The sequence below is a fragment of the Leucoraja erinacea genome, chromosome 8 (genome assembly GCF_028641065.1).
Source record: "Leucoraja erinacea ecotype New England chromosome 8, Leri_hhj_1, whole genome shotgun sequence".
NCBI lineage: Eukaryota > Metazoa > Chordata > Chondrichthyes > Rajiformes > Rajidae > Leucoraja > Leucoraja erinaceus.
Genome location: NC_073384.1, coordinates 36,500,733 through 36,526,903, shown reverse-complemented (window position 1 = coordinate 36,526,903; position 26,171 = coordinate 36,500,733). Strand labels below are relative to the sequence as shown.

Below are 26,171 nucleotides of genomic sequence, written 5' to 3'. Positions count from 1 at the left end.
GTGAGTCCCCTCGATGCGGCTGTAAAGTGGCTGCAGCCCTTTTTAAAAAAGTTTGTGTTCACAAAATGAATTTTGGTTGTCGGGTGTCTGCAGCCCAATTGTTTGCCTCGCCCAAGCATCCATACGGCCCACAATGTCTATACTAGCCCTCTGGAAACCAGTACCTTCAGCCCGGAACACCCATACTAGCGCAACAGACAGCCCCCCCCCACTGGCGAGCAGTATTGGAATTGGTGGAGAGGTGGAATATTGTGTTGGTGACCAGCCCTCCCGTGTGATGCTGGGACCCAATGGGTCCCACTTAGTCTAGTATCTCTCTAAATCTCTCCTTGCCTCCCATGGGGGCTGTGAGTGAGTGGTGTAATATTGCGTTGGGGGGACCAGGCCTCCCGTGTGTGGGACCCAATGGGTCCCAGTTGGTCTAGTACGTATAAAAAGTCTCATCTTGTATGTGTGTATGTGTTATTCTACCTTCGTCAAAAGCGCCACTTTTCACAGATTATTAATCACATTAACCCCGTCTACAAAGTAAACTGCTCCCCGTCACATTTCATGTTATATTTCACAGGTTATAGCGTTTTATAAATAGCTAAAACCACGTTTTTAAATAGCAAACCTTCTTCAACCCGCTTCGAGTGACATTACAAAGAGGTGGTGGGCGGCCACCAAGGAGGAATGTGCAGCCACCAACTTTCAGTGACATCAGGGGGAGGGCTGCATTTAAATTAACATTCCGCTTTTTCCGACTCAGGCTTCTACCTGCTGGGGTTTTACGTTGCCATCAAGGAGGCATCGAGACCGCGGCGAAGGAGACATTGAGACCACAGCGGTGAGGCCTCGTGACGATGGGGCCACTGGGGAGGTCAGGAGGGAGAGTGGGGGGATTGAGTGAGAGGATGGGGTAAGGATCGTAGTTGTCACGTCTAGACTCCCCCTCTCGCCCCCTCCCTCTCTACCCTCACTCCCCCTCTCTACACCCTCCCTATCTACCCTCACTCCCACCCTCTTTACCCCCCTCCCTCTCTACCCCTCTTCTTTCCTCGCCCTCTTTCTCTCTTTACGCCCCCTCCCTCTGCCCCTCTCCCTCTCTACCCTCCCCTCCCTCTCCCTCTCTACCACCCCTCCCACTCTACCAGGGCCTCGAGATCTAGGGGGGCCTCCGGCCAAGGCGTTTTTTCCCAGAGTAAAAAAAAATCCAGAGAAAACAAAAATTGTAGCGCTATCAGCGTTTCCACTTTGACGGAAATTACCCGAAATTCTGGTTCCAGCCCGCTGGAAGTTTAGGGGAAAAGAATTGTGACCATCCACGCCTGCGCAGTTGGGGGAAGCCGGTGACGCAGTAGCGACGCAAAATGACACTGTCTCTCCACGTGTGCGCAGTGGGCTCGGGCGGGTTCAGATCTCCATTTGCACTCCACACAATCACTTCAATGCCTCGTGTCTACCAAAGATCCTAGGTGTCTACTCCAGTTAAGTAGTGGAATATTGCGTTGCGGGAATGCCTGTTTCTCCGGGCCGGGGGGGGGGGGGGGGGGGGGGGGGGGCTGCGGTGTCTGCGGCGTGGAGTTGGAGCCTTGCTGCATGGGAGGGAGGAGAGAGAGAGAGGGGGCGTTGAGGAGGGGAGGAGAGAGGGAGGGGAGGGGGTGAGAGAGGTGGAGGGAGAGAGGGAGAGAGGTGGAGGGAGAGGGAGGGGGAAGGAGGCGGGGGAGACAGAAAGGGGATTATCTTTAGTGATATTGCAAAATTAAGGTAGGTTTTAGAGCAATTATATTTTCTCCTCCATATGAATAATATCAAACAATTGGAACTGCTTTCTTTTCCTTGATAACAATACTGAAAAATATGTGTTCCATAGTTTGCAACTTTCATTTTGCATCATATTTCTAATGTGTACACATTAACACAGTCGAACAGTAACAGGCAATCAAATCAACACACAAAACATTTTCTTAAAAAATGTTTTATTTACTGCAAAAACGTACAGTATTTTTTTTTTTATTTACAATGTTTGCATGCTCCTTTATAACATTTTACATAACATTTTACAGTACAACTTGATTATTAAACAAGGACAGCTCCAATTCTTGATTTAAAAAAATGTACAACTTGATACAAGGACAGCTCCAATTCTTGATTTTAAAAAATGTATACAACAATGACTCCAATCATCCCATTCCAACCACTCATTATTCTTGACTCAACCAAAATTATTTCTGAAATATTGGTCTTAAATTTGGTGCAGAAATGCTCCAAAATAAGGCTCAGAATGCACCAGAGAGCATCTAAAGCTCCACAGCTTCCATGGTCCTTAAGCGGGCCCTGGACCCTGGCCCCCGGCCGCAAGGGTCTTTGAGCTTCGCGCTTGTGATATGCGCTGCGTGCACATATTTCACATAAAATTTTTGTAATCCTGCCATGCCACCCCCGTTTTGAAAAGCTTCGTAAGGGCCTGGTGTGTAATATTTTTGACACTGTCATAGGCCTTTCTTACATATGCTGTCACAACGCACTGTAGTCTCTAAACAACACTTCAGTAATTTTCCTTGCCCTCCGTTTCAGAATAATAGTGCTTTAAGCCGATAACTCAACACTAGCACTGGCAATAAATAAAAAGCGCAGCTTTCCAGCCCTTATCTCATTGGCCACGCTCGGCTGCACATCGGTGTCAATCTGGTGGACTTTTCCATCTTCCTCTCGTCGTGGGGGTGATGGATTGGGAGGGGCCTCACAAGTGGAATAGCCTAGGACCTCTCTTCGTCTAAATCTGGCCCTGCACTCTACCACCCCTCTCTCTCTACCACCCCTCTCTCTCTACCACCTCTCCCTCTCTACCTCCCTCTCTGCCTTCTCTACCTCCCTCCCTCTCTAGGGATGGAAGAGGAGGAGGAGGGAGTGCTGGGGATGAGGGGAAATGAGCCGTACCTGCGCAGTTGGGGGCTATGCATGAGTGGTGGAATATTGTGTTGGGGGAACGGGTTGCGTGGGAGGAGCAGGTGAGTGGTGGAATATTGCGTTGGGGAGCAGACCCAACGGGTCTGCACTTGGTCTAATATGACTATAAAACACTCTTGATTCATTGAGCGACAGCTTCAGTGAAGTTGAGGAAGCCCACATCATGTGGCTGATGCTGCTCCCTGTATTTCTTTTAGTTGTCCATCATGTAGTGTAGATCATGTCCACTGGTCGACCTCAAGATGTTCAGAATCCACTCTGAGATACAGGGAACACACCTTGGCTGCTGGTGGTTGAGAAGAAAATAAAGCAATGGCTTTCCCTGTGCTAACAGCAGGGGGACCCCAAAGTAATCTTCTTTCCTGAATGATCATGGTATCCCTGTGGTCCATTAGAATGTCCTTCTCTTTCCTGATGTAAATGATGATGTTGTGGACTGGCAAATGAAGTTCATCATCATTGGGTGTAAGACCTTTATCAGGTTAATTGCCTGCGCCCAAGCCCTTGTTATTTTTTGACTTGGTACATTACCCTTTTCAGTTTTGTTTCGGCCATGAATAGAAACACAGAAACATAGAAAATAGGTGCAGGAGAGGCCATTCGGCCCTTTGAGCCAGCACCACCATTCAATATGATCATGGCTGATCATCCAAAATCAGTACCCTGTTCTGGCTTTTCCCCCATATCCCTTGATTCCATTAGCCCTAAGAGCTAAATCTAACTCTCTCTTAGACGGGGCTATCCTGAATAACGTTGTAGGACTTAGTCAATGTTCAAGACAAGGACTGAGACATGGTTGAGGAGGTCTTCAAATTGTCTTCCTCCCTCTCCATGATGAGTTCACAACAGTTCTTGGTTCTCAGTTGGAGGAGGCTTTCGTGTTTGGGGCCATAGATAACATTTACAGCAGGGAAAACCCACATGAGCCATGGCCTTGATGTGTTTTGGAGCCTCCTGCTCTCTCTCCAGCCACAACCTGTTCTGTAGGTCGCTGGGTTTCATTGGACCTTTGCCTTCTGGTGACTGTCTAGTCGTTTCTTTTCACTTGATAAAAGGTAGAACTTCCAATTCACAAACACCATAGGTTTGTGGGTGATTAGCTCCTCAACCTACTTGTCAACTCAGTCCCACTTCTTCTTAAATAAAGAATTGCATTTACGTTAACTCAATGTGTTTTAAAACACTCACATGACTAGCAACCTGCATCTTCACCAAGGACCGATCCTCTTCATTGAACTGGATAGAGTTGCTGAATCTGTGCCACATCGAACATGCAGCAGCTTCAGTGGGCAAAACTACCCGTGTAACAGTTGGAACAACAAAGCTCTCAAACTGTGTTCTCCAATTCTGCGCTGGCATTTCCCATGTGTGTACCAGTGAGTTGAGACTTTTGGTCAGGCATGTCAAAAGGTGGCTGTTCCATACTTGCTCAGATGGGACCCCAGCACTTAGAAGTTGTTCTGAACTGCCATCATCAGGAATGGAATTCTCCTCACCTGACCTCACTGGAGAATATTGTGATTTGAATAAAATTGTCTTGGTATTCTTAGAGTTTTCCAGTTGCTTCAACTCGTAGAAATTGTTAAAACAGCAAAACACAAAGTAGGTGGCTCGGTGTCGCAGCGGCAGCGCCAGAGACCAGGGTTCAATCCTGACTGGTGCTGTTCTGCTTGTGACCGCATGTGTTTTCTCCAGATGCTGTGGTTTCCTCCCGCACTCCAAACACATACGGGTTTGTAGGCTAATTGACTTGATAACATGATTAATTGTCCCTAATGTGTGTAGGATAGTGTTAGTGTTCAGGGATCACTGGTCTTCACTCACTTCACCACCAGCAAACTGGGCAGCAGCTACAAAATGCATTTAACTTCCACGCCCCAGACCTGTGATTTCTACAACCTTAGAATGGTTCGGATTCTTGGCACTTGAAATCGTTAAGGCACTCCTTAAAGCCTCACACCATTCTGAGTTGGAAATATCTCACTGGTCCTTCAGTGACACCAGGTCCAACTCCTGGAACCCCCACCTCTTCAGCACTATGGGAAGACCTTCACTAAGTGGACTTCAGTGTTTCATTAAGGTGGCTCACCACTTACTTCTCGAGGGCAAATTGATTTCCAGTTCCTAGAAACATAGAACATACTGTCGATATGTATAGTACAGCAACAGTCCCAGCAGCATGGTGGTGCAGCGGTAGAGTTGCTGCCTTTACAGCGCTATAGATGCGGGTTCGAACCATGACTAAGGTGCTGTCTGTACGGAGTTTGTACATTCTCCCCATGACCATGTGCGTTTTCTCCGGGAGCTCCTGTTTTGTCAGACATTTCAAAGACGTACAGGTTTGTAGGTTAGTTGGCTAACGTAAGAATTGTAAATTATCCCTTGTGTGCAGGATATTGCAAATGTACGGGGATCACTGGTCAGCATGGACTCGGTGGGTCGAAGGGCCTGTTTCTGCGCTGCATCTCCAAACTAAACAAAAGTTCTTTAAGCCCACAACGTCCGTGCCGAACATGATGCCAAGATAAACTAGTCTCATCTGCTTGAATATGATCCATATCGCTCCATTCCCTGCATATCCATATGACTTTCTAAAAGCCTCTTAAATGCCACTATTATACCTGTCTCCACCATCACCCTTGGCAGTGCGTTCAAGGCACTCACCACCTTCTTTGCCGCTCTCACCTTAAAGTTAAGGAGATGAGGAGGAATTTATTTAGTCAGAGGGTGGTGAATCTGTGGAATTCTTTGCCACAGAAGGCTGTGGAGGCAAAGTCAGTGGATAAATTTAAAGCAGAGACAGGTGTCAGTGGCTCTGGGGAGAAGGCAGGAGAATGGGGTTAGGAGTGAGAGACAGATCAGCCATGATTGAATGGTTTGATGGGCCGAATGACCTAATTCTGCCCCCATCACATGATCTTATGATCATATGCCCTCCAGTCATTGACATTTCAACCCTTTTTAGTTTAGTTTACTTTCTGACTGTATACCCTCTCTTTGCTTCTCATAATTTTATATACTTCTATCAGGTTTCCCATCAGCCTCTGGCATTCCAGAGAAAACAAACCAAATCTGTCCAGCCTCTCCAGATACCTAACACCCTCCAATACAGTCAACATGATTTCTAAGAAAGATAATTCTGAACATGCCAATTGCAAAGCCACATTTTTTAGTGTTTTATAGCAGTTTCCAAAATTATATATTTCACTGGTTGGGCAGGCTAGGACTTTATTCCTTGGTGTGCAGAAGGCTGAAGGGTAATCTTAAAGAGCTGTATGAGGAGAAATCATGAGGGGAATAGATAGGGTGAATGCACACAATCTTTTACCCAGAGTAGGAGAATGAAATACCAGACGACTTGGTTTTAAGGTGAGAGGGAAAAGATTTAATTGGAACCTGAGGGACAACTTTCTCACACCGAGTGTGTGGATATACGGAACGAGCTGCCAGAGGAGGTAGTTGAGTCAGATACAATAACAATATTTCAAAGACATTTGTACAGGTACATGGATAGGAACGATTTAGAGGGATATGGGCCAAACGCGGGCAGGTGGGACCAGGATAGATGGGCATCTTGGTCGGCATGGACAAGTTGTGCAGAAGGACCTGTTTCCATGCTGTATGACTATTTGACTTCATCATCCTTAAGTCCAGGCCTCTGTTCCCACGTATCTATGCGCACATAGCATTTCAAAGCTCTCAAGCCAAAGCTATTTTTAACACTCCTCTTGACACTTAGTAATTACAGTTTTACTTGCAAATGATACACACTACCACTGAGAGAACAGACCTCCCATAACAATCCCTGAGGTACAACATCCAACTCTTTTGAAACATGAATATTGGCTTCCTATGATAGTCATGTAACACAATAGAAGGCATGTATATTTCTACAGCTGGATGTGTTCTAGACATTACTGTACTGGCTGAGCAGTGTGCCAATCAACTCATGGACCAGCCTCTTGACATTCCTAAGGAATGAAAGTTGTAATCCAAACCATACAAAACACTTCATTGGGTAGTAGATTGAATATCAGCTTCAGCAACAGGTTATGATGATCTTGCTTGTTTTAAAGTTGCATCATGTATTTGCAATTTATCATTGCCTTAGTTCCAGCTTTCTCACGCTGACCCTGTTTAGGTTTATTATTGTCACGAGTATCAAGGTACAGTGAAAAGCTCGGTACACATGACAATAATAAACATTAGACTTTCAAATTTAGATTTAAGAGATACTGTTTAGAAACGGGCTCTTCGGCCCATTGAGTCTGCACCAAGCAGTGATGACCCCATACACTAGCCTACTTACACACAAGACAATTTTACAACTTATCAAAGCCGATTAACCTACACACCTGTACATCTTTAGAGTGTGGGACGAAACCTGAGCACCCAGAGAAAACCCACAGGCCAAACCCGCCTTTCTGGCACCGTAAGGCAGCAAATCTACCGTTGCGCCACTGTGCCGCCCCAAACACTACAATAAAGTTAAAGCTAAACCTAAACCCTGGTAGCCTCCTTGCTGTAAGTGTTTGGCTGTAGATACTGAGGGGGGCCGTGGTCACCTTGCAGAAGGAACGTGTCTACTGTGGGCAATGCTCTTCACCAGCCTGTCCAGGTCTCTCTGACCACCCCTCCTTGGGAACACTCTCCCAATCCTCCCCTCCCCACCTTCCCCAACATTGCAGCACCCATTCTTAAACCAGTGTCACGTACAAGGGTTCTGGAAGGGTATCGTGCTCGTATTACTAGGCTGTGCCAACAGCTGTGCGAGCGTGCAATGGATGAGTGGAGTAGGTTGTGCTGTAATTGATACAGTGCATGTTATGCAGGGGAACCCAGTAACACTGCTCGGTGAACCATGCAAACAAAGTTCACAACATTTATGGGATGTTTAATGCACAATATTATTTTCACACCATTAAAAGTTAGTAAAGGAATTGCTGAGCCAAAATTTGCTCTCATTGACCTACATATGCTGAAGGTATTTGGTAAACCCACACGAGAGTTTGGAACAGAATACTTAGCTACCCAATGTTTTGTGATATGTTTAGCACTTTAACTCCCCTCCCTATTCTCACACTGGCCTCTCTGTCCTGGGCCTCCTCCATTGCCGCAGTGAGGCCACACACAAACTGGAGGATCAGCACCTCATATTCCGATTGGGTAGTTTTCAACTCAATGGTATGAATATTCGCCAATTTTGGGTACATTTCGGGTAAACCCCCCACCCCCCTCCCCCTTCCCTGTGCCCCACCTCAGTGCACACCTATTTCTCCTACTATCCTAATCACCTTTCCCCTTCCCCTCTCTCTATCCCCTTCCACCCATATCCCTCATTTACATTTACACTCTTCTTTCTCTCCTTCTCTGACACGCTTTTGTATCTTTTTCATCTCTAGCCTTTGTCCACCCATCTGCCAAGCATCCCTCTTCACACCTGTATCCACCTATCGCTTGTCAGGCTTTTTCCTGCTGCCCACCTCTCTTTTCTAGCTATCTCATGCCCCCCCCCCCCCCCACTACAATAATTATCAACCAACCAGAAACATCACCTATCCGTGTTAACCAGGTATGCTGCCTGACCTGCTGAGTTACTCCAGCACTGTTTTGTTTTTAACTTTACCATATGATGGGTTGTTCAGTTTTGTTTAGGGATATAGCATGGAAACAGGCCCGCCAGTTCTGGGCTGACCAAGGATTACCCATACACTAGTTCTATCCAACACACTGGGGACAATTTACGGAGGCCAATTAACCTAGAACCCTGCACGTCTTTAGAATGTGGGAGGAACCCGGAACACCCAGAGAAAGCCCACGTGGTCACAGGGAGAACGTGCAAACTCCGTAGTGATCCTCTGTGCTGCCCCCAGTGACAACAAAACAAAATCCCCCTGAAATAATTGTTACAACTAACAATAACATTTGGATGAAAAAATGTAAATTGTATGAAACTGTTTCAAACCTCCAAGAATTGCATCCACAAAGGCAGAAGTGAATTGTGTTCATTTGTCAGTTCCCCTTTGACAATAATTCAGGGAATGAGGACCAGCTATTTTCAAACTTGAGTAAAATTAGTTTACCTAATTGGTCAGGCTGCATATGTAACCAAGGTACTGCAATATGGTTTAAAATGATCACTTATATAGTAAATGGCCACCTTCAACATTGTTATAAAGCACTGTGGTGCAGCGGGTAGAGCTGCTGCCTCACAGCGCCAGAGACCTGGGTTTGATGCTAACCTGGTTGCTGTCTGCGTGGAGTTTGCATGTTCTTCCTGTGACCACGTGGGCTTTCTCCAAGTGCTCCAGTTTCCTCCCACATCCCAAAGGACATGTGGGCTTATAGATTAATTGGCCACTGTAAATTGCTCCTAATGTGTAGGGAATGAATAGGAAAGTAGGATAACGTGGAACTAGTGGGAACAGGTGATTGATAGTCAGCGTGGACTCAGTGGGCCAAAGGGCCTCTATTCTTTCAATCATTTCAAATTCAATCAACCATCTTTAGGTATTTGTCATAGACTAATATGACTTTTTGTTAAGTTTAGTTTAGAGATACCAAATGGAAACAAGCCTTTCAGCCCACCGAGCACGCCGACCAGCGATCCCCCGTACACTAACACTATCCTACACACCAGGTATGATTTACAATCTTTAGTAAAGCCAATTAACCTACAAACCTGTGTGTCTTTGGAGTGTGGAAAGAAATTGGTGTACCTGGGGAAAACCCACGCGGTCATTGGAAGATGTACAAACTCGTACAGACAGCACCCGTAGATAGGATTATACCCAGATCTCTGGTAGATAGATATAGATATGCCATTTATTGTCACTATACATGTACAGTGAAACTGAAAGCTGCTCGTACTCAGTGCATACATACAATTTTACACAAAAAACAAGAAACAGAAAAACAAAACAGAAGGGAGATGGGGGGGGGGAATAGGTGCACAAATTCTACGGCGCTACATACATATATACATATATACAGATGGAAGTCCGTGTTGGGCGGTGTAGTCTGTGCATGTGTGGATTTGAATTTATGGTAGATATAATTCTCGGGAAGCAGCTATTCCTGAGTGTTTGTCCTGGATTTGATGCACCTATAGCGCCTTCCAGAGGGCAGCAGGTCGAACAGTCCAAACGCAGGATGGGAGCTGTCTTTGGTGATCTTCTTTGCCCTGCTAAGGCAGCGGGAGGTGTAGATGTCCATCAGGGAGGGGAGAGGGCAACTGTAAGGCAGCAACTCTACCGCTGCACCTCCATTTGTTTCATCCTCCTCACAAGCTCTGATTTATCGAATAGTGCTCCATAGCAGACCTGGTACAAAGAATGTAGTTAGCACATGGAAGAGAGAGAGATTTGGGCTTCTTCCATTGCATGAAATTCTGCCTCTGCCTCACTGCCTCACCCGCCACCTCCCCTTCGATGATGTAATCATCATTGATTCACTGCTCAGGAATTAGGGTCACACAGCTAACATAGAATTACTTGTGGTTTATGATTCCTGTGGTTTGAAATCGTTTGCTTTAAATTATATCAGCGGTCCATTGGAAATACAAGATGAGTGTTTCAGGACTGCATGACATCATTGCAGCGGAGGTCCAGTTACTGAGCTTTCAGTAACTGCCTTGTTCCTCTTCAATGTCCCATCTCCCCGACATCCTCACTGTGTTGAAACTGAGAATTGGTGCATTGTCTCGTGTTTGAACCCAGAGCCCCAAACTCTGGTACTCATTACCATTTCTCCCTTCTGCAAATTGCTGCTTCTTAAAACTCAATCCTGCCGTCAACTACTCCAGTGGCCTCATGTTTTTTCTTTCTCTTTTCAATAATCGCTTTTATGTTTGCTTTTATTTCGAGAGGACTAGAATATAAAAACAGGGATGTAATGCTGAGGCTTTATAAGGTACAGGTCAGACTACATATGGAATTTTGTGAGCAGTTTTGGGCCCCAAATCTGAGGAAGGATGTGCTGGAGTGTGAGAGGGTCCAGGAGAGGTTTACGGGAATGATCCCAGGGATGATTGGGTTAACGAATGATGAGCATTTGACGGCACTGGACCTGCACTCGCTGGAAGAAGGATGAGGGGGTACCTCATTAAAACTTACCAAATAGTGAAAGGCTTGGATAGAGTGGAAGTGGAGAGGATCGCGGGAGAGTATAGGACCAGACACCATAGCCTCAGAATAGGACTACCTTTAGAAAGGAGATGGCGAGGAATTTCTTTAGATGGTGGTGAACCTGTGGAATTATTTGCCACAGAAGGCGGTGGAGGCCAAGTCAATATATATTTTTAATTGATGTGTAGGAAGGAACTGCAGATAGACACAAAATGCTGGAGTAACTCAGCGGGTGAGGCAGCATCTCTGGAGAGAAGGAATGGGCAACATTTTGGGTTGAGACCCTTCTTCAGACTGCTGCCTCACCCGCTGAGTTACTCCAGCATTTTGTGTCTACCTTCGATTTAAACCATCATCTGCATCTTCCTTACACAAAGGAACTGCAGATGCTGGTTTACACCACAGATCAGGCAGCATCTACGGAGCGAAGGCACGGGCGACATTTCGGGTTGAGACCCTTCTTCAGACTCAATGGATGGATGACACCACATGGATTGATGGCTGATTCTCCGCTTCAATCAATGCATCAGTGACAAAGACATGTTCCGCTTGGGTAGCTTACAACACAATGGAATGAACGTAACACCCCTCCCTCCCCCTCTCATTTCCTGGGCCCACCCCTCCTCCTACAGTGAGCTCACAACTGTGTTTTTTCTCTCTGTCTCTCTCTCACTCACGCGCTAACTGTAACTTTCAGTTTCTCACACTCAATCTTTCTCTCATTTCCCCTCTCTTATTGACTTTCTCTTCCTGTCTCTGTCCCTCTCCTTTCCTCTCTCATTTTCTCTGTACCATTTCTCTCACACTGGTTCAATCGCACGTGTGTGTGTGTGTGTGTGAGATCAGCAACCTCTAAAATAAACATCTGTGGTAGTTGTCACTCGGTGACCGCAGAGGCAGTGACTGAGGTCAGAGAATCCATCTTCCCCGTAATATTCCTTGAATTAAAAGAAAAAAAACATTGTGGCCAACTAATTTTCTTACCTCATCCGCCCTTGTTGCTTGGAGACATAAATGTTTCTCGGGTTGGTGTGACAGCACCAAAGACCTCTCAGGAAGTTTGGGAGAGCCACTCTTGCTTGAGCTAACTCTTAAATTTCCGAATCGTTAAGTGGGAAATATGGCTGGTGCTACATGCAGATCTGCCAGCTTTTCTAAACAAACAGGAGTCATTAACTTCCTCTAGTACAATGAGCCAGTTCAAGACCATTCGGAAGGCCAATGGAATGTTGGGCTTTCTTACAAAGAGCATGGAGAATAAGAGTGGAGAAGTTTTGATACTACTTTGCATGAAACTGGTGAGACCACACATGGAGCATTATGTATAGTTTTGATCTCCATGTTTAAGGAAAGATACACTGGCATTGAACATAATGCAGGCACGGTTCATCAGTCTGATTTCTGATTCCTGGATTGACACATATATAATCATAAGATCAAAATATATTATGATACAGAATTAGGTCATTCAGCCCATCGATTCTGCTCCATCATTTGATCATGGTCAATGTATGTTAATTTTAATGTAAAATAACATGGCAGTAGGAGTACCTTGAATGTGCTGTTAGGATGAACTATGAAACAGCTTTTTTACCCAAACGTAATAAGAACTACTTGTCCTGCACTGAACTAAAACCCTGCAAGTGTTGTGCCGTGAGATGATTAGAACTGAGACCAGAAGAAAAGAATGGCATCTTGCTTCACCCAACACCTGTTCCAATTTAGAAAAGTATGCAAAGGATGGACAATAGCTGAGACTTTATTTAAGGCCAGCGACATTCTTATGGCAGGCCCCTGCAGGGTATGTCGTTAACCCAGAAATAACTTCTGTCAAGTCACAAGCTTGTTCAAAATACCCAAAGCTTTTCCATTGTAACAGCTTATATACCGATGAGTAAGATAGACATGGAGCACTTTGATGCAAGATTAGCCAACTTCCCTTGATACTGCTCAATTTGTATCCCTTGGATCAGTACACCAGTTCACGCCACCATCCCGCTGAGTTACTCCAGCATTTTGTGTCTATCCTGCCTGATCCTTGGATTCCCCATAGTCCCCTCAGCCATGAATCGACAGTAATTCAACCTTCAGCTGAAGGGAAACAATCTCCAAGGACTCAATGCGCTGAGGGAAGGAATTCCTTCTCATCTCTGCATTCATGGGGGAGTTTTATTCAGAAGTTCACAAGTTATAGGAGCAGAATTAGGCCATTCGGCCCATCAAGTCTAATCCGCCATTCAATCATAGCTGATCTATCTTTCCCTCTCAGCCCCATTCTCCTGTCTTCTCCCCATAACCCCTAACACACTTACTAATCAAGAACCTATCAATCTCCGCCTTAAAAATATCCATTAACTTGGCCTCCATAGCTATCTGTAACAATTAATTCCATAGCTTCACCACCCTCTGACTAAAGAAATCCCTCCTTGTCTCCTTTCTAACGATACGTCCTTTTAGTCTGAGGCTGTGGCCTCTGGTCCTAGACTCTCCCACTAGTGGAGCCATCCTCTCCACATTCACTCTATCCAGGCCTTTGTTCTGAAACAAGGACAAGGGGTCACAGCTTAAGGATAAGGGGGAAATCCTTTAAAACCGAGATGAGGAGAACTTTTTTCACACAGAGAGTGGTGAATCTCTGGAACTCTCTGCCACAGAGGGTAGTTGAGGCCAGTTCATTGGCTATATTTAAGAGGGAGTTAGATGTGGCCCTTGTGGCCAAGGGGATCAGTGGGTATGGAGAGAAGGCAGGTACGGGATACTGAGTTGGATGATCAGCCATGATCATATTAAATGGCGGTGCAGGCTCGAAGGGCCGAATGTCCTACTCCTGCACCTAATTTCTATGTTTCTATGAAACTAGATTCCCTCATGCCAGACTCCCCCTGGGGGAAGGAATCATGTCAGCATTTACCCGGTCAAGCCCCCCCAGAATCTTGTATGCAATCATCTCTCATTCCTCTACACTCCAGAGAAGATAGACCAAACCTGCTCAACATATCCCCATCACAGGAATCAACCTCATGAACATTCATATCTCTGCACCAATTCCTTCCTCCAAATGTGATTTCACTAAAGTCCTGTTCTCATGTAATTTTTTTTATCATTTGGCACGCAGGCCAAGCTTCCATTTGCCTTCCTAATTGCTTTCTGCTTGCATGTTAACTATGTATGAAGGTATTTTATTTTATTTCATTATTGTCACATTATTGTATGGTGAAAAGCTTTTCTTTGCACGCTATCCGGTCAAGGAAAAGCCGATACGTGGACCGTTCTCTAGCTAGATTGCACTGAAGATATAGCACTCTTTAAGTTGAAAAGAGCGCAGAGAAGATTTACGAGGATGTTGCTAGGATTTGAGGGCCCGGGATAGATGAAGAGGTTGAGCAGACTAGGACTTTATTCCTTCGAGTGCAGGAGGCAGAGGGGTGATCTTATAGAAGTGTGTAAAACCGTGAGGGTGAAGAGATAGGGTGAATGCTCAGTCTTTTATCCAGATTACTCAGTCTTTTACCCAGATTAGTGAAATCAAAAACCAAAGGACATAGGTTTAAGGTGAGAGGGGAAAGATTTAATAGAAACCTGACAGGCAACTTTTGCACATACTGGGTAGTGGGTAGATGGAACGAGCTGCCAGAGGAGGTAGTGGAGGCAGGTACGATAACAACATTTGAAAGACATTTGGACAGGTACATGGATAGGAAAGGTTTAGTGGGATATGGGCCAAATGCAGGTTGGTGGGACTGGTGTAGATGGGCATCTTGGTAGATGTGGGCCCGGAAGAGGGGCAGACAGTCGGCCTAGGTGGTGATCTCGGCTTCTCTCACCACCCGTGGGGGACTGGCTCAACTGAAAGCAATTAACCCCAGTTCTTCCAGTGGTTTGCTGATGCTCTGGTTCATTTCCTTAGCCCTGTCCACACGTGGATACATTAGTTATCTAAAATTGGAGATATCAGTGTTCATACGGTGGAAACGGGGGTTCCTCTCTTCCATTATAGATGAGACTCTCACTAGGGTCTCCTCGATATCTCACAGCTCTGCTATTGCTCCCCCTCCCCCCATTCGTAACAAGGACAGAGTCCCCCTTGTTCTCACCTTCCGCCCCATCAGCCATCACATACAGTGTATAATCCCCCAACATTTTTGCCACCTCCAACGGGATCCCACTACTGGCCACGTCTACCCATCTCCACCCCTTTCTGCTTTCCGCAGAGACTGTTGCCTCCGCAACTCCCTGGTCAACTCGCCCCTTCCCACTCACACCACCCCCTCCCCAGGTACTTTCCCCTGCAACCGCAGGAGATGCAACACCTGTCCCTTTACCTCCCCCTCTTGACTCCATCCAAGGACCCCAACAGTCTTTCCAGGTGAGGTAGAGGTTCACTTGCACCTCCTCCAACCTCACCTACTGTATCCGCTGTTCCGGGTGTCAACTTGTGTACATCTGCGAGACCAAGCGCAGGCTCGGCGATCATTTCGCTGAACACCTCTGCTCAGTCCGCCTCAGTAAAGGGACTCTCCATCCTCTCCCCTTCCCAGTTCTCCCAGCAGTCTTACTGTTGCCGACTACATTCTATCTCTGTCCCACCCACTCCCCTGATATCAGTTTAAAGAAGTGTCTCGAGCGGAAACATCACCCATTCCTTCTCTCCAGAGATGCTGCCTGGCCCGCTGAGTCACTCCAGCATTTTGTGTCTACCTTCAGTGTTCATACCATTGGGTTGTAAGCTACCCAAGCGAAATATGAGGTGATGTTCCTCTGGTTTGCGAGTGGCTTCACTCTGGCAATAGAGGAGCCCAGGACAGAAAGGTCAGTATGGGAATGTGAAGGGGAGTTAAAATGCTTAGCAGCTGAGAGATGTTCAGTTGTCCTGTATGCAGTGTGATGGAGGTGAAGGCTCTTCTAACGCTTAAAATAATGTCCAGTCCAAGTTAATTGAAGCTAAATGGCAAAGGGATGGCAGTGCAGGTTACAAAAGGGTTCTGCTCCTGAGAACTGTTTGTGACCCAAACATTCAGATTTCGTCACAAGATGCAATGATATTACTGCAATGAACCGAGGTGGTGGACCACATGGCTATAAATGCCCGCACCTCAGCAAAGCCGGCAAATCCATCCTGCCGGTGTCCCCGGTGTTCATACGTAGCGGGCATTCATAAGTCGGGTGTTCATGAGCTGATGAGGACCTGTCCTGACATCAGCCTAAAGTAGTCAAAGACATCAAATAAATGTTTATTTCCAGGTTTTTTTTAAGAGGAAATGTATAAACAAGGATAGGCAAATGCTGGTTTACTGTATACCAAAGAAAGACACAAAGTGCTGGAGTAATTCAGCTGGTCAGGCAGTATCTCTGGAGGAAAAGGATGGGTGATGTTTTGGGGATGGACCCTTTCAGTCTGAAGAAGGGCCCTGGCTCGAAACATCACCCATTCTTTTCCTCCAGAGATGCTACCTGACCCGCTGAGTTCCTCCAGCACTCTGTGTCTTTCTTTCTTCTTAAGAGGATACTGGGACAAATGATCTGAAGGTTTGTCAAAAAGGTGTTGGAAAGAACATCTTGAAGAATGAAATAGAGGTGGCGATGGAGAGGTTTGGGAAATTTGGGAGACGAACATATTTTCTGTTGGGATGATTTTTAAAATATCAAGTAAAACATGCCAAGTCAGAGTTTCGGACAACACAAGAATAATGTTTGTAAGAAAATAATTACCTTGCGTTTGCACTTCGCCCATGTGACAATAAATCATTGAACCATAATGAGTAGGAATAACTCACTATAAGCAGGTGACAGAGACTATTTTAATACTGTGGTAAGAGATTTAAACAAAGTTGACCACATCAGGTTCCAGGATTGGGAGACTGGAGAGGGACCACAATTTGCAAAAGAGCAGCCGTCCTAAAATACTAAGCCCATAGCTTTCCCATGACAGCCACTGGTCTTGATGCCCTCCCCTCGTCACTTGTTGTCCACTGACAATCACATGATGTTCAAATAATTGGATGATGTGACCAGAATAGCTTCAGTGAGCCCATGTTGTCTAACTGAACTTTAACTTGGATCTGCCCAACTGCCGATGCCTTTTCATCAGACACCCGTGGAAGTTACCATTACCTGAGTAAGTAGCCAGAGCACGTTGGCAGTGAATCAGAGAGACCGCGTGACAGTGACACGTATGAATACGCACCTGTTGTTGTTCCAACCTCCAACTAAATCGTTGTCGGGATTTGTGTCAGGATATGGTCATCAGCATGTTCTCACAGCTAGGAACATTGTTTTCCTTACAAAAACATAATTACCTACAGTAATGCATTAGACTTTAGACTGCAGAGATACCGTGTAGAAACAGGCCCTTCGGCCCACCGTGTCAGCGCCAACCAGCGATCACCCCGCACACTAGCACTACCCCTACACACACTAGGGACAATTTACAATTTTACTAAACCAATCAACCTACAAATCCATACGTCTTTGGAATGTGGGTGGAAACCAGAGAAAACCCACGCGGTCAAAGGGAAAACGTCCAAACTCCGTACAGGCAGAACCCATTGTCGGGATCGAACCCAGGTCTCTGGCGCTGTAAGGCAGCAACTTTACGGCTGGGAGCCGGAGCACCTGGAAAAAACCCATGCGGCCACAGGGGAAGCATACAAACTCTGTACAGCTAGCACCCATAGTCAGGATCGAACCCGTGTCTCTAGCGCTGTAAGGCAGCAGCTCTACCGCTAAATCTCTTCGGCATTTCTTACTTTAGTTTAGATGAAGAGCCTCACCTGAAATGTCACCTGACCCACTGAGTTACTCCAGTACTGTGTGACCTTTTGTGTAAACCAACATCTGCATTTCCTTGTTTCTCCCTTAGTTTACTTTAGAGTTACAGCATGGAAACAGGCCCTTTGGCCCATCAGGATCACCTGTTAACACTAGTTCTATGTTGTCCCACTTTCGCATCCACTCCCTACTCACTAGGGGCAATTTACAGAGGGCTAATTAACCTGCAAACCCGCACGTCTTTGGAATGGGAAGAAACCGGAGCACCCGGAGGAAACCCACCCGGTCGCCGGGAGCACATGCAAACTTCACACTTCTGTCCAAAAACTTTGGAAGTAAAACAAAACAAACATCGCAAATGCTTGCGATCCAAAGCAGTAAAACATAGCAGTTTTGGTCAACATCTGCTACACATCATCAGCTCTGCTGAACACATCTGCTGCTGAAGATTTCCTCTTTCAGCCATTAACTTCCTTTTCTTTCTGTGCTGACAGGCAGCTATGCATTTACAAATAAAGTCCACTTCCACGTTAAGCTCTGCACTCCCTGATCACTGTTGGTGTGGCTGTCAATCTTAATCGGGAAATTAAGCTTGTGTGATCTTTGAGAGGGTTCTTCAGATATTTTTGCCATCTGTCTCCATTGTACCTTATTCAGATAATGAATCTGTGGGTGTAAAATGGTGCTTCTCACCAGCACTTGGTGATAGGTACTAATTTGTTTTCAGATTGTTTATTATCGTCATGTGTACCAAGATACAGTGAAACGCTTTGTTTGCCTGCTATCCAGTCAAATCATACTATACATGAGTATAATCAAGCCATACACGTACAGCAGGTAGTACAAAGATGTAAAAAAAATTAGAATGCAGAAGATAATGTTATAGCATTGCAGTTACAGAGAAAGTGCAGTTACGAAAAAATACAGGGGTAGAAATTAGGTAGGTTGGAAGATCATGACTATACCCCAGCTTGTGAGAGGACTGCTGAGCAATGTTATCACAGTGGGGAAGAAGTTGTTCCTGAATCTTGTGATTCATGCTTTTGAGCTTTTGTAGCTTCTGCTCGATGGGAGAAGTGACAAGAGGAAATGACCAGGGTGTGAGTGGTCCTTGAAAATGTTGCCAGTTTTTTCAATGTGTAGCTGCTGGTTTGACTTTAGATTTTGAGTTTGGGTTAAGTTTATTGGCACGTGTACTGAGGTACGATGAAAATATTTTGTTGCGTGATAACCAGTCAGCAGAAAGACTATACATGATTACAATCATGCCATCTGTAGTGTACAACTATATGATAAGATTCAGATTCAGATTCAATTTTAATTGTCATTGTCAGTGTACAGTACAGAGACAACGAAATGCATTTAGCATCTCCTTTGAAGAGCGACATAGATGAAAATTAAAAAAATAAATAATTGTCCGTGGGGGGGGGGGGGGGGTGATGGGCAGTCACCGAGGTACGTTGTTTAGTAGATTGACAGCGGCCGGAAAGAAGCTGTTCCTCGACCTGCTGGTTCGCAACGAAGAGACCTGTAGCGCCTCCCGGATGGTAGGAGGTAAACAGTCCACAGCAGTCCTTGCCATGCTGAGCGCCCTAGACAGCGCTTGCTTTGGACAGACTCATGGAGGGGAGCGTGGAAGTGATGCGTTGGGCAACACCCTCTAAAGACAGAGCAGTTTGCCATACCATACTGTGATGCAGTTGCAAGGATAAAGTCCACCAGGATCTGAGGAGACAGTCCGATCAGGAAGATGATGTCCAGAGTAGAGGTATCCAAGAGAGGTCATTGGATGTTGACTCCCAAACCTGAAGTAGAAACCCACCTCCGTCCCGTTAGTGGATGGGGGTGTGCGTGCCGCCTCTGGACTTCCTGAAGTCTACAATGAGCTCCTTGGTCTTCTTGGAGTTAAGTGAATAACGTAAAAAACGTTTAGTGCAATAAAGTCCAGTAAAGTCCGATCAAAGATAGTCCGAGTGTCTCCAATGTGGGTCTCCAAGTACCACTCCCTAGTTGTTGATCGAATGATTCAGTTGTCTGATAACAGCTGGGAAGAAACTGTCCCAGGATCTGATGAGTGCATTTTCACACTCCTGTACCTCTTGCCTGATGGGAGAGAGGAGAAGCGGGAGTAGCTGGGGTGCGACTTGTCCTTGATTATGCTGATGGCCTTGCCGAGGCAGTGTGTTGTGTAAATGGACTCAATGGAAGGGAGGTTCGTTTGTGTGATAATCTGGACTGTGTCCATAATTCTCTGCAAGAGACATTTAGACTAGAGATCAGTGCAGAAACAGGCACTCCGGCCCACCGAGTCCACGCCAACCAGTGATCACCCCATACACTAACACTATCCTACACACGAGGGGCAATTTACAATTCCTACTGAAGGTAATTAATCTACAAACCTGTACGTCATTGGATTGTGTGAGGAAACTGGAGAAAGCCCATGCGGTCAAAGGGAGAACGTACAAACTCTGTACAGGCAGAACCCATTGTCAGGATCAAACCCAGGTCTGTAAGGCAGCAACTCTACAGCTGCGCAATGCCTAATGATATTGAGAATGATATTGGTTAAAATAATTTAGAAACAATGGCTATTTCTCTCCGTTGATTTGATTGAAGTCAATGAATTTGCAGCAAGTCAAACTTGGCAGGCGTTTTTCCAGCTTAAGTGCTGAGATAATGGCAGCGGAATTAATCTAAGAGCTAACGAGTCTTCAAAATGAACACTCTGTTTCTCTATCAAAAATCTGAGCATCTTTTGCATGTGCTGATCGAAAAATGATCTCTCTATGCAGTTCCATCTGTAAACCATAGGTGGAGTCTGAGAGTAAAAGGCAGAAAGTTGTCCAAAGTTTTAACAGACCTGTTCCTTGAATGTGAGTGGAGGCAATTTTTAAAAGACACAACATTTTTCAACCATCGTTGCTGTTGTTTAGTTATTTGTAGGATTTTTTCCCCCAAAATAAACTTTGTTCAGAATATAAAATATATACTAAACAAAAACTGGGAGACCGACGTTTCGGAAAGACCAATAGACAATAGGTGCAAGAGTAGGGCATTTGGCCCTTCAAGTCAGCACCGCCATTCAATGTGATCATGGCTGATCATCCACAATCAGTACCCTGTTCCTGCCTTCTCCCCATAACCCTTGACTCCGCTATCTTTAAGAGCTCTATCTAACTCTCTCTTGAAAGAATCCAGAGAACTGGCCTCTGAGGCAGAGAATTCCACAAACCCACAACCCTGTGTGACAAAGTATTTCCACATTTCCGTTCAAAATGGCCTACCCCTCATTCTTAAACTGTGGCCCTGGTTCTGGACTTCCCCAACATTCCTGTCTCTGGCGTGTCAAAACCCTTAGTAATCATATATGTTTCAATAAGATCCCCTCTAATCCTTCTAAATTCTAGAATATACAAGCCCAGCCGCTCCATTCTATCAACATTTGGAGACCAAAACTACACACAATAATCCAGGTGTGGTGTCATTAGGGCCCTGTACAACTGCAGAAGGACCTCTTTGCTCCTATACTCAACTCCTCCTGTTATGAAGGCCAACATGCCATCAGCTTCCTTCACTGCCTGCTGCACCTGCATGCATCCTTTCAGTGACTGATGAACAAGGACCCCCAGATCACGTTGTACTTCCCCTTTTCCCACCTTGTCACCATTTAGATAATAATCTGCTTCCTGTTTTTGCCACCAAAGTGGATAATCCCAACATTTATCCACATTAATCTGCATCTGCCATGCATCTGCCCACTCACCCAACCTCTCCAAGTCACCCTGCATCCTCATAGCATTCTCCTCATAGTTCACACTGCCACCCAGCTTTGTGTCATTTGCAAATTTGCTAATGTTACTTTTAATCCCTTCATCTAAATCATTAATATATATCTATACATAACTAAAACTCTGATCTTGTGCTCTTGCGATTTGCGGGGTTTTTCTATTTGCGCAAAAACAGTATGCGATAGTGCTACAATTTTTCGCCAGGTTACTCACCATTCTCCTGCGCTGCAAGTGTAACAAGATTTGTTCCGATCGGTGGTATATTGTAAAAGTTCTCGAGGTTTAAAAATCATAAAAACCGCGCATGCGCAGATTCCTTCAGTCAGTGCCATGCAAATCGGTCTCTTCTCCTGTCAGTCAATGATAATAATAATAATAATACTTTATTGTCATTGTGAATACATACAACGAAACTTCACGTGTACTGTCCGAGCGGAGCTCCAACGTATCAGATAAATAATAAACAAATAACGAATAACAAAAACGGCAAGAAAATGTCAAGTCATAATGTGCAATATTTCACAGTATAGTGTTGTGGCGGTACAAAATATTGGCTATGGGGGCTGTGTGTTCAGTGCAGAGTTCAGAGTGGTGATGGTCTTGGGGTAGAAACTGTTCGTTAATCTTGTGGTGTGTGATTTGATGGACCTGTGACACTTTCCTGAGGTTTTATGATGGTGTTCGTGCAGAAGGGCAAACAAGTGATGTGGGGGATGAGATGAGTCCTTTAGTATGTGTGATGCCTTCCGAAGGCAACAAGAGCTATAGATCTCTTCCAGGGCAGGCAGGTGTGTGTTGGTGATCTTCTGGGCTGTATTGATAACTCTCTGCAGAGCCTTCTTGTCAGCCATAGAACTGTTGCCATACCATACCATGTGGCAGGACACTCTCTATGGAGCAACGGTAGAATGACACTAGCAGCTGTTGACTTTCCTGAGTGATCTTAGGAAGTAAAGCCGTTGTTGTGCCTTCTTTACCAGGGAGTTTGTGTTAGTCGACCACCTGAGATGTGGATGCCCAGGAAACTGAAACTGGAGACACTGCCCATTCTTTCTCCGTTTATGTTCGTTATCTCCGTTAAGTGGGGGATGGTCACCCTGTTCTTCCTGAAGTCAATGATGAGCTCTTTTGTTTTTTTTTGTATTGAGTTCGGTAGTTCTCTGAACACCAGCCTATTAACGTCTATACCTCCTCCCTGTAAACTGACTCATCGCCCTCAGTGATCAGCCCTGCCACTGTCATGTCGTCTGCAACTTTTATGATGGTGTTCGTGCTGTGGGTCGGTATGCAGTCATAGGTATAGAGGGAGTAGAGGAGGGGGCTCAGCACACAGCCTTGTGCTGAGTGTCAGAATGAGGGAGTGGTGGGGTCCCTATAGCGAGCAAGATAGTCCACTCGACAAAAAAGACGTAGTACAGTCATGGACAGATTCATGGGTAATTTCCGTAACCGGCTTCCGTCTCCGCACCAAAGATCCCATAGGATAATAGTGCAGAGACGGAAGCCCGTTACGAAAACATCCTCGTAAAAATAGAAGTTATTTGGTAAAAATCTCCTCATTTTCACAAATTGTTCCCCCGCAACGTTGATTACACTGCGAGTCGGGTCCGGTTACGGAAATGGAGAAAAAAAGGCCCACATTCTGCTCCGTTGCTACACGGCAGCCCATTGCATTTAGCAGGAGTGGTCTTCGATCCGCCTGCTGATTTACTGCAGCACTTTGCACCAAAGATCCAACAGTTCAATACTTAATGTAAAATTCAGTATCTGCGATCTTTGCAAGTTCATTGAATAATTTTTCTATTCTTTGTTTAATGACAAGCCCCACAAACGCAGGGCATCAAAAAATTAGTGAAAACTCTGAGTGTTCCTCTCCACGGAAATCTTTAGTAAAAGGCGAAAGATTTATACGATCTGAAGAGAAACCAGAGTGTACTGAATATGTCGCGTCCACAGCTCTCACCTCACTCTGAACCTACCCTCCTTCGGCAACGGTGAGCTGACTCATTAATAATCAAAACCCCAATAGCGACAATAACCCTCTTTCATTTAATTAGTTTAATGGTAAAAGGTTAATCTCCACTTCCTAACGTGGATGGACCACAGAAAAAGGAATTACAATTAATAGCCATCTGCGCAAAGCATTCTGGTATGTTAATGAATGGGCGGGGATGCGTTTGCAGCACCAACCAAATGCAAGCACTGACGTTGTGACTTTTAATACCAAAATAAACTTATTAACAATAACAAAAAGCTGAAATAGGGCACAGTGTAAAGCTTAATATTCTGTATATTCAGTGTTGGTGCTTTTTTCTACCCAGTAATGTTAGCACCTCCCTTTTTCGCAGCACATCGCATCCTGGCCACACATGTTGCCCCCTGGGGTGATCTCCCTACCCTTGTTTCAGGTAGGGAGATCACTCCGCTGGTAGGGACATTGAGGAGCAGTCTGTCCCTACCAGACTCTGCTCCTCAATGTCAGTCCAGCAGAGGAAGGACCCTGGTCTGCAGTTCTCCCCCACAGAGCCGCGTTTGCTGCACCGAGCTTCAGTGCTTCCCTCAGCACGTACTCCTGCAGTCTGTGATATGAGCCAGTCGGCAACATTCCTTGACGGATATCTCGCTCTGCTGGGAGACCGATAAGTTTCAGGAAGACCAACGAGCTTCGGATTACATATCTAATACCTGTTTCACAACATGGCAGAGATTAAGGGAAATCTACGTGAGACATTTCAGCAAGGAATGTATCTTGGTTGGCAAAGATGACACAGTGGTGCAGTGGTAGAGTTGCTGCCTTACAGCACCAGAGACCTGGGTTTGATCCAGACTAAGGGTGATGTCTGTACGGAGTTTGTACATTCTCCATGTGAACGCATGGGTTTTCTCCGGGTGCTCCAGTTCCCTCCCACACTGCAAAGTAGGTTGATTGGCTTCTGTAAATTGTAAGTTGTCCCTAGTGTGTAGGATAGTGCTGGTGTATGGGGCGATACCGATTTGTGTTCGTCGCGGACTCGGTGGGCCAAAGAGACAGTTTCCCATTCCTTCTCTCCAGAGATGCTGCCTCACCTGCTGAGTTACTCCACCATTTTGTGACTACCTTTGATTTAAATCAGCTTCTGCAGTTCTTTCATACACACTGTTTCCACACTGTATCTCTAAAGTCTAAAGGACGAATTGGGTTGAGGGGCCTATTTCCGCGCTGGCCAGTAAATCTTTGCAATAACGGACCATTGGGGGGGTGCGGGGTTATTGCCGATTGTCTGCTATAACTGAAGGGATAAAATTTAAATCAAGGCTGAGAGGGAAAGAACACAGCATTGGGGTGGGGGGTTAAACCAGGGTGAATTCACAGACCGGTGAGCATCAGAAGCCCCAGCACCACACACAGTGTGCCGGAGATGGGCCCGGTACCCTTGCCACGTTCATGCTGCTTGCTCTCTCCGCTACCACAACTGGAACCCCCACCACTCAGTGGGGAACCGGCGGATGTGGGGTGGGCGGTGCAATGATGAACTGGGCAGGCAGGACTAGCAGGTATGTAGTGAACTGAAAGAGGCATTGCAGGTAGATGAAGAAAGTTTTTGACATGCTGGCCTTCATCAGTCAGGGAATTGAGTATAGAAGTCGTGTCATGTAGGAAGGAACATCAGATGCTGGGCTACACAAAAGATAGACACAAAATGTTGGAATAACTCAGCAGGTCAGACAGCATCTCTGGAGGAAAAGGATGGGTAACGTTTCGGATCGGAACCCTTCTTCAGACTAAAGTGGAGGTGGGTGGGGGGTGGGTGTGGGGGGTGGGGGGGGGGGGGGAGTAAGAAAAGGCCAAAGCAAATCAGGAGCAGCATTAAATGACCAAGGAATGGGTGGAGTCCATAACGGTCCATTGTTGGCTGGGGAATTTACATATAATAAAGGTATACTGGGATGTGAACTGTGGCCGATAATGTGGTGGCGGTGGGGGGGGAGGGGTGAGGGGGGGGGGGGGGGGGGGGGGGGGGGAGGAAGTACAGGGATTACTTGATATTAGAGAAATCATAATTCATAATGCTGGGTTATAAACTGCCCAAGCAAAATATGTGGTGCTGTTCCTCCAATTTGCCAAGTTGGTACGTTTTATTACAGTTGTGTAAATCAGTTGGTGAAGCCACATTTGGAATGCTGTGTTTTGATCACCCTGCTAATGGGAAGATCCCAATAAGTTGGAAAGGGTAAAGAGAAGATTCACAACGACGTTGCCAGGACTCGAGGATTTGAGTTATAGGGAGAGGTTAAACAGGCTAGAACTTTATTCCTTGGACGGGGAGTGATCTTATAGGAGTGTATAAAATAATGAGGGAAATAGATAGGGTGAATGCGTAGTCTGGTTCCCAGGATAGGGGAATCAAGAACCAGAGGACATAGGTTTAAGGTGAGAGGAGAAAGATTTAATAGGAACCTGAAGGAACTTTCACTCAGAGGGTGGTGGGTTTATAGAACGAGCTGCCAGAGGAGGTAGTTGAGGAGTATAATAACACCATTTAAAAGACACTTG

At 45.7% G+C, this 26,171-nt stretch overlaps 1 protein-coding gene and 1 non-coding gene across 3 annotated transcripts in view; one reads left to right on the top strand and one right to left on the bottom strand.

The window, feature by feature from the left end:
- The window catches only part of LOC129699557 (filamin-A-interacting protein 1-like), a 137,958-nt gene that overhangs the window by 14,715 nt on the left and 97,072 nt on the right, over positions 1-26,171 (top strand). The gene's annotated exons all lie outside the window — the stretch shown is intronic.
- LOC129699910 (U5 spliceosomal RNA) lies at positions 23,458-23,571 on the bottom strand. Its single transcript, XR_008723950.1, has one exon. It is a non-coding gene; the product is annotated as a U5 spliceosomal RNA (small nuclear RNA).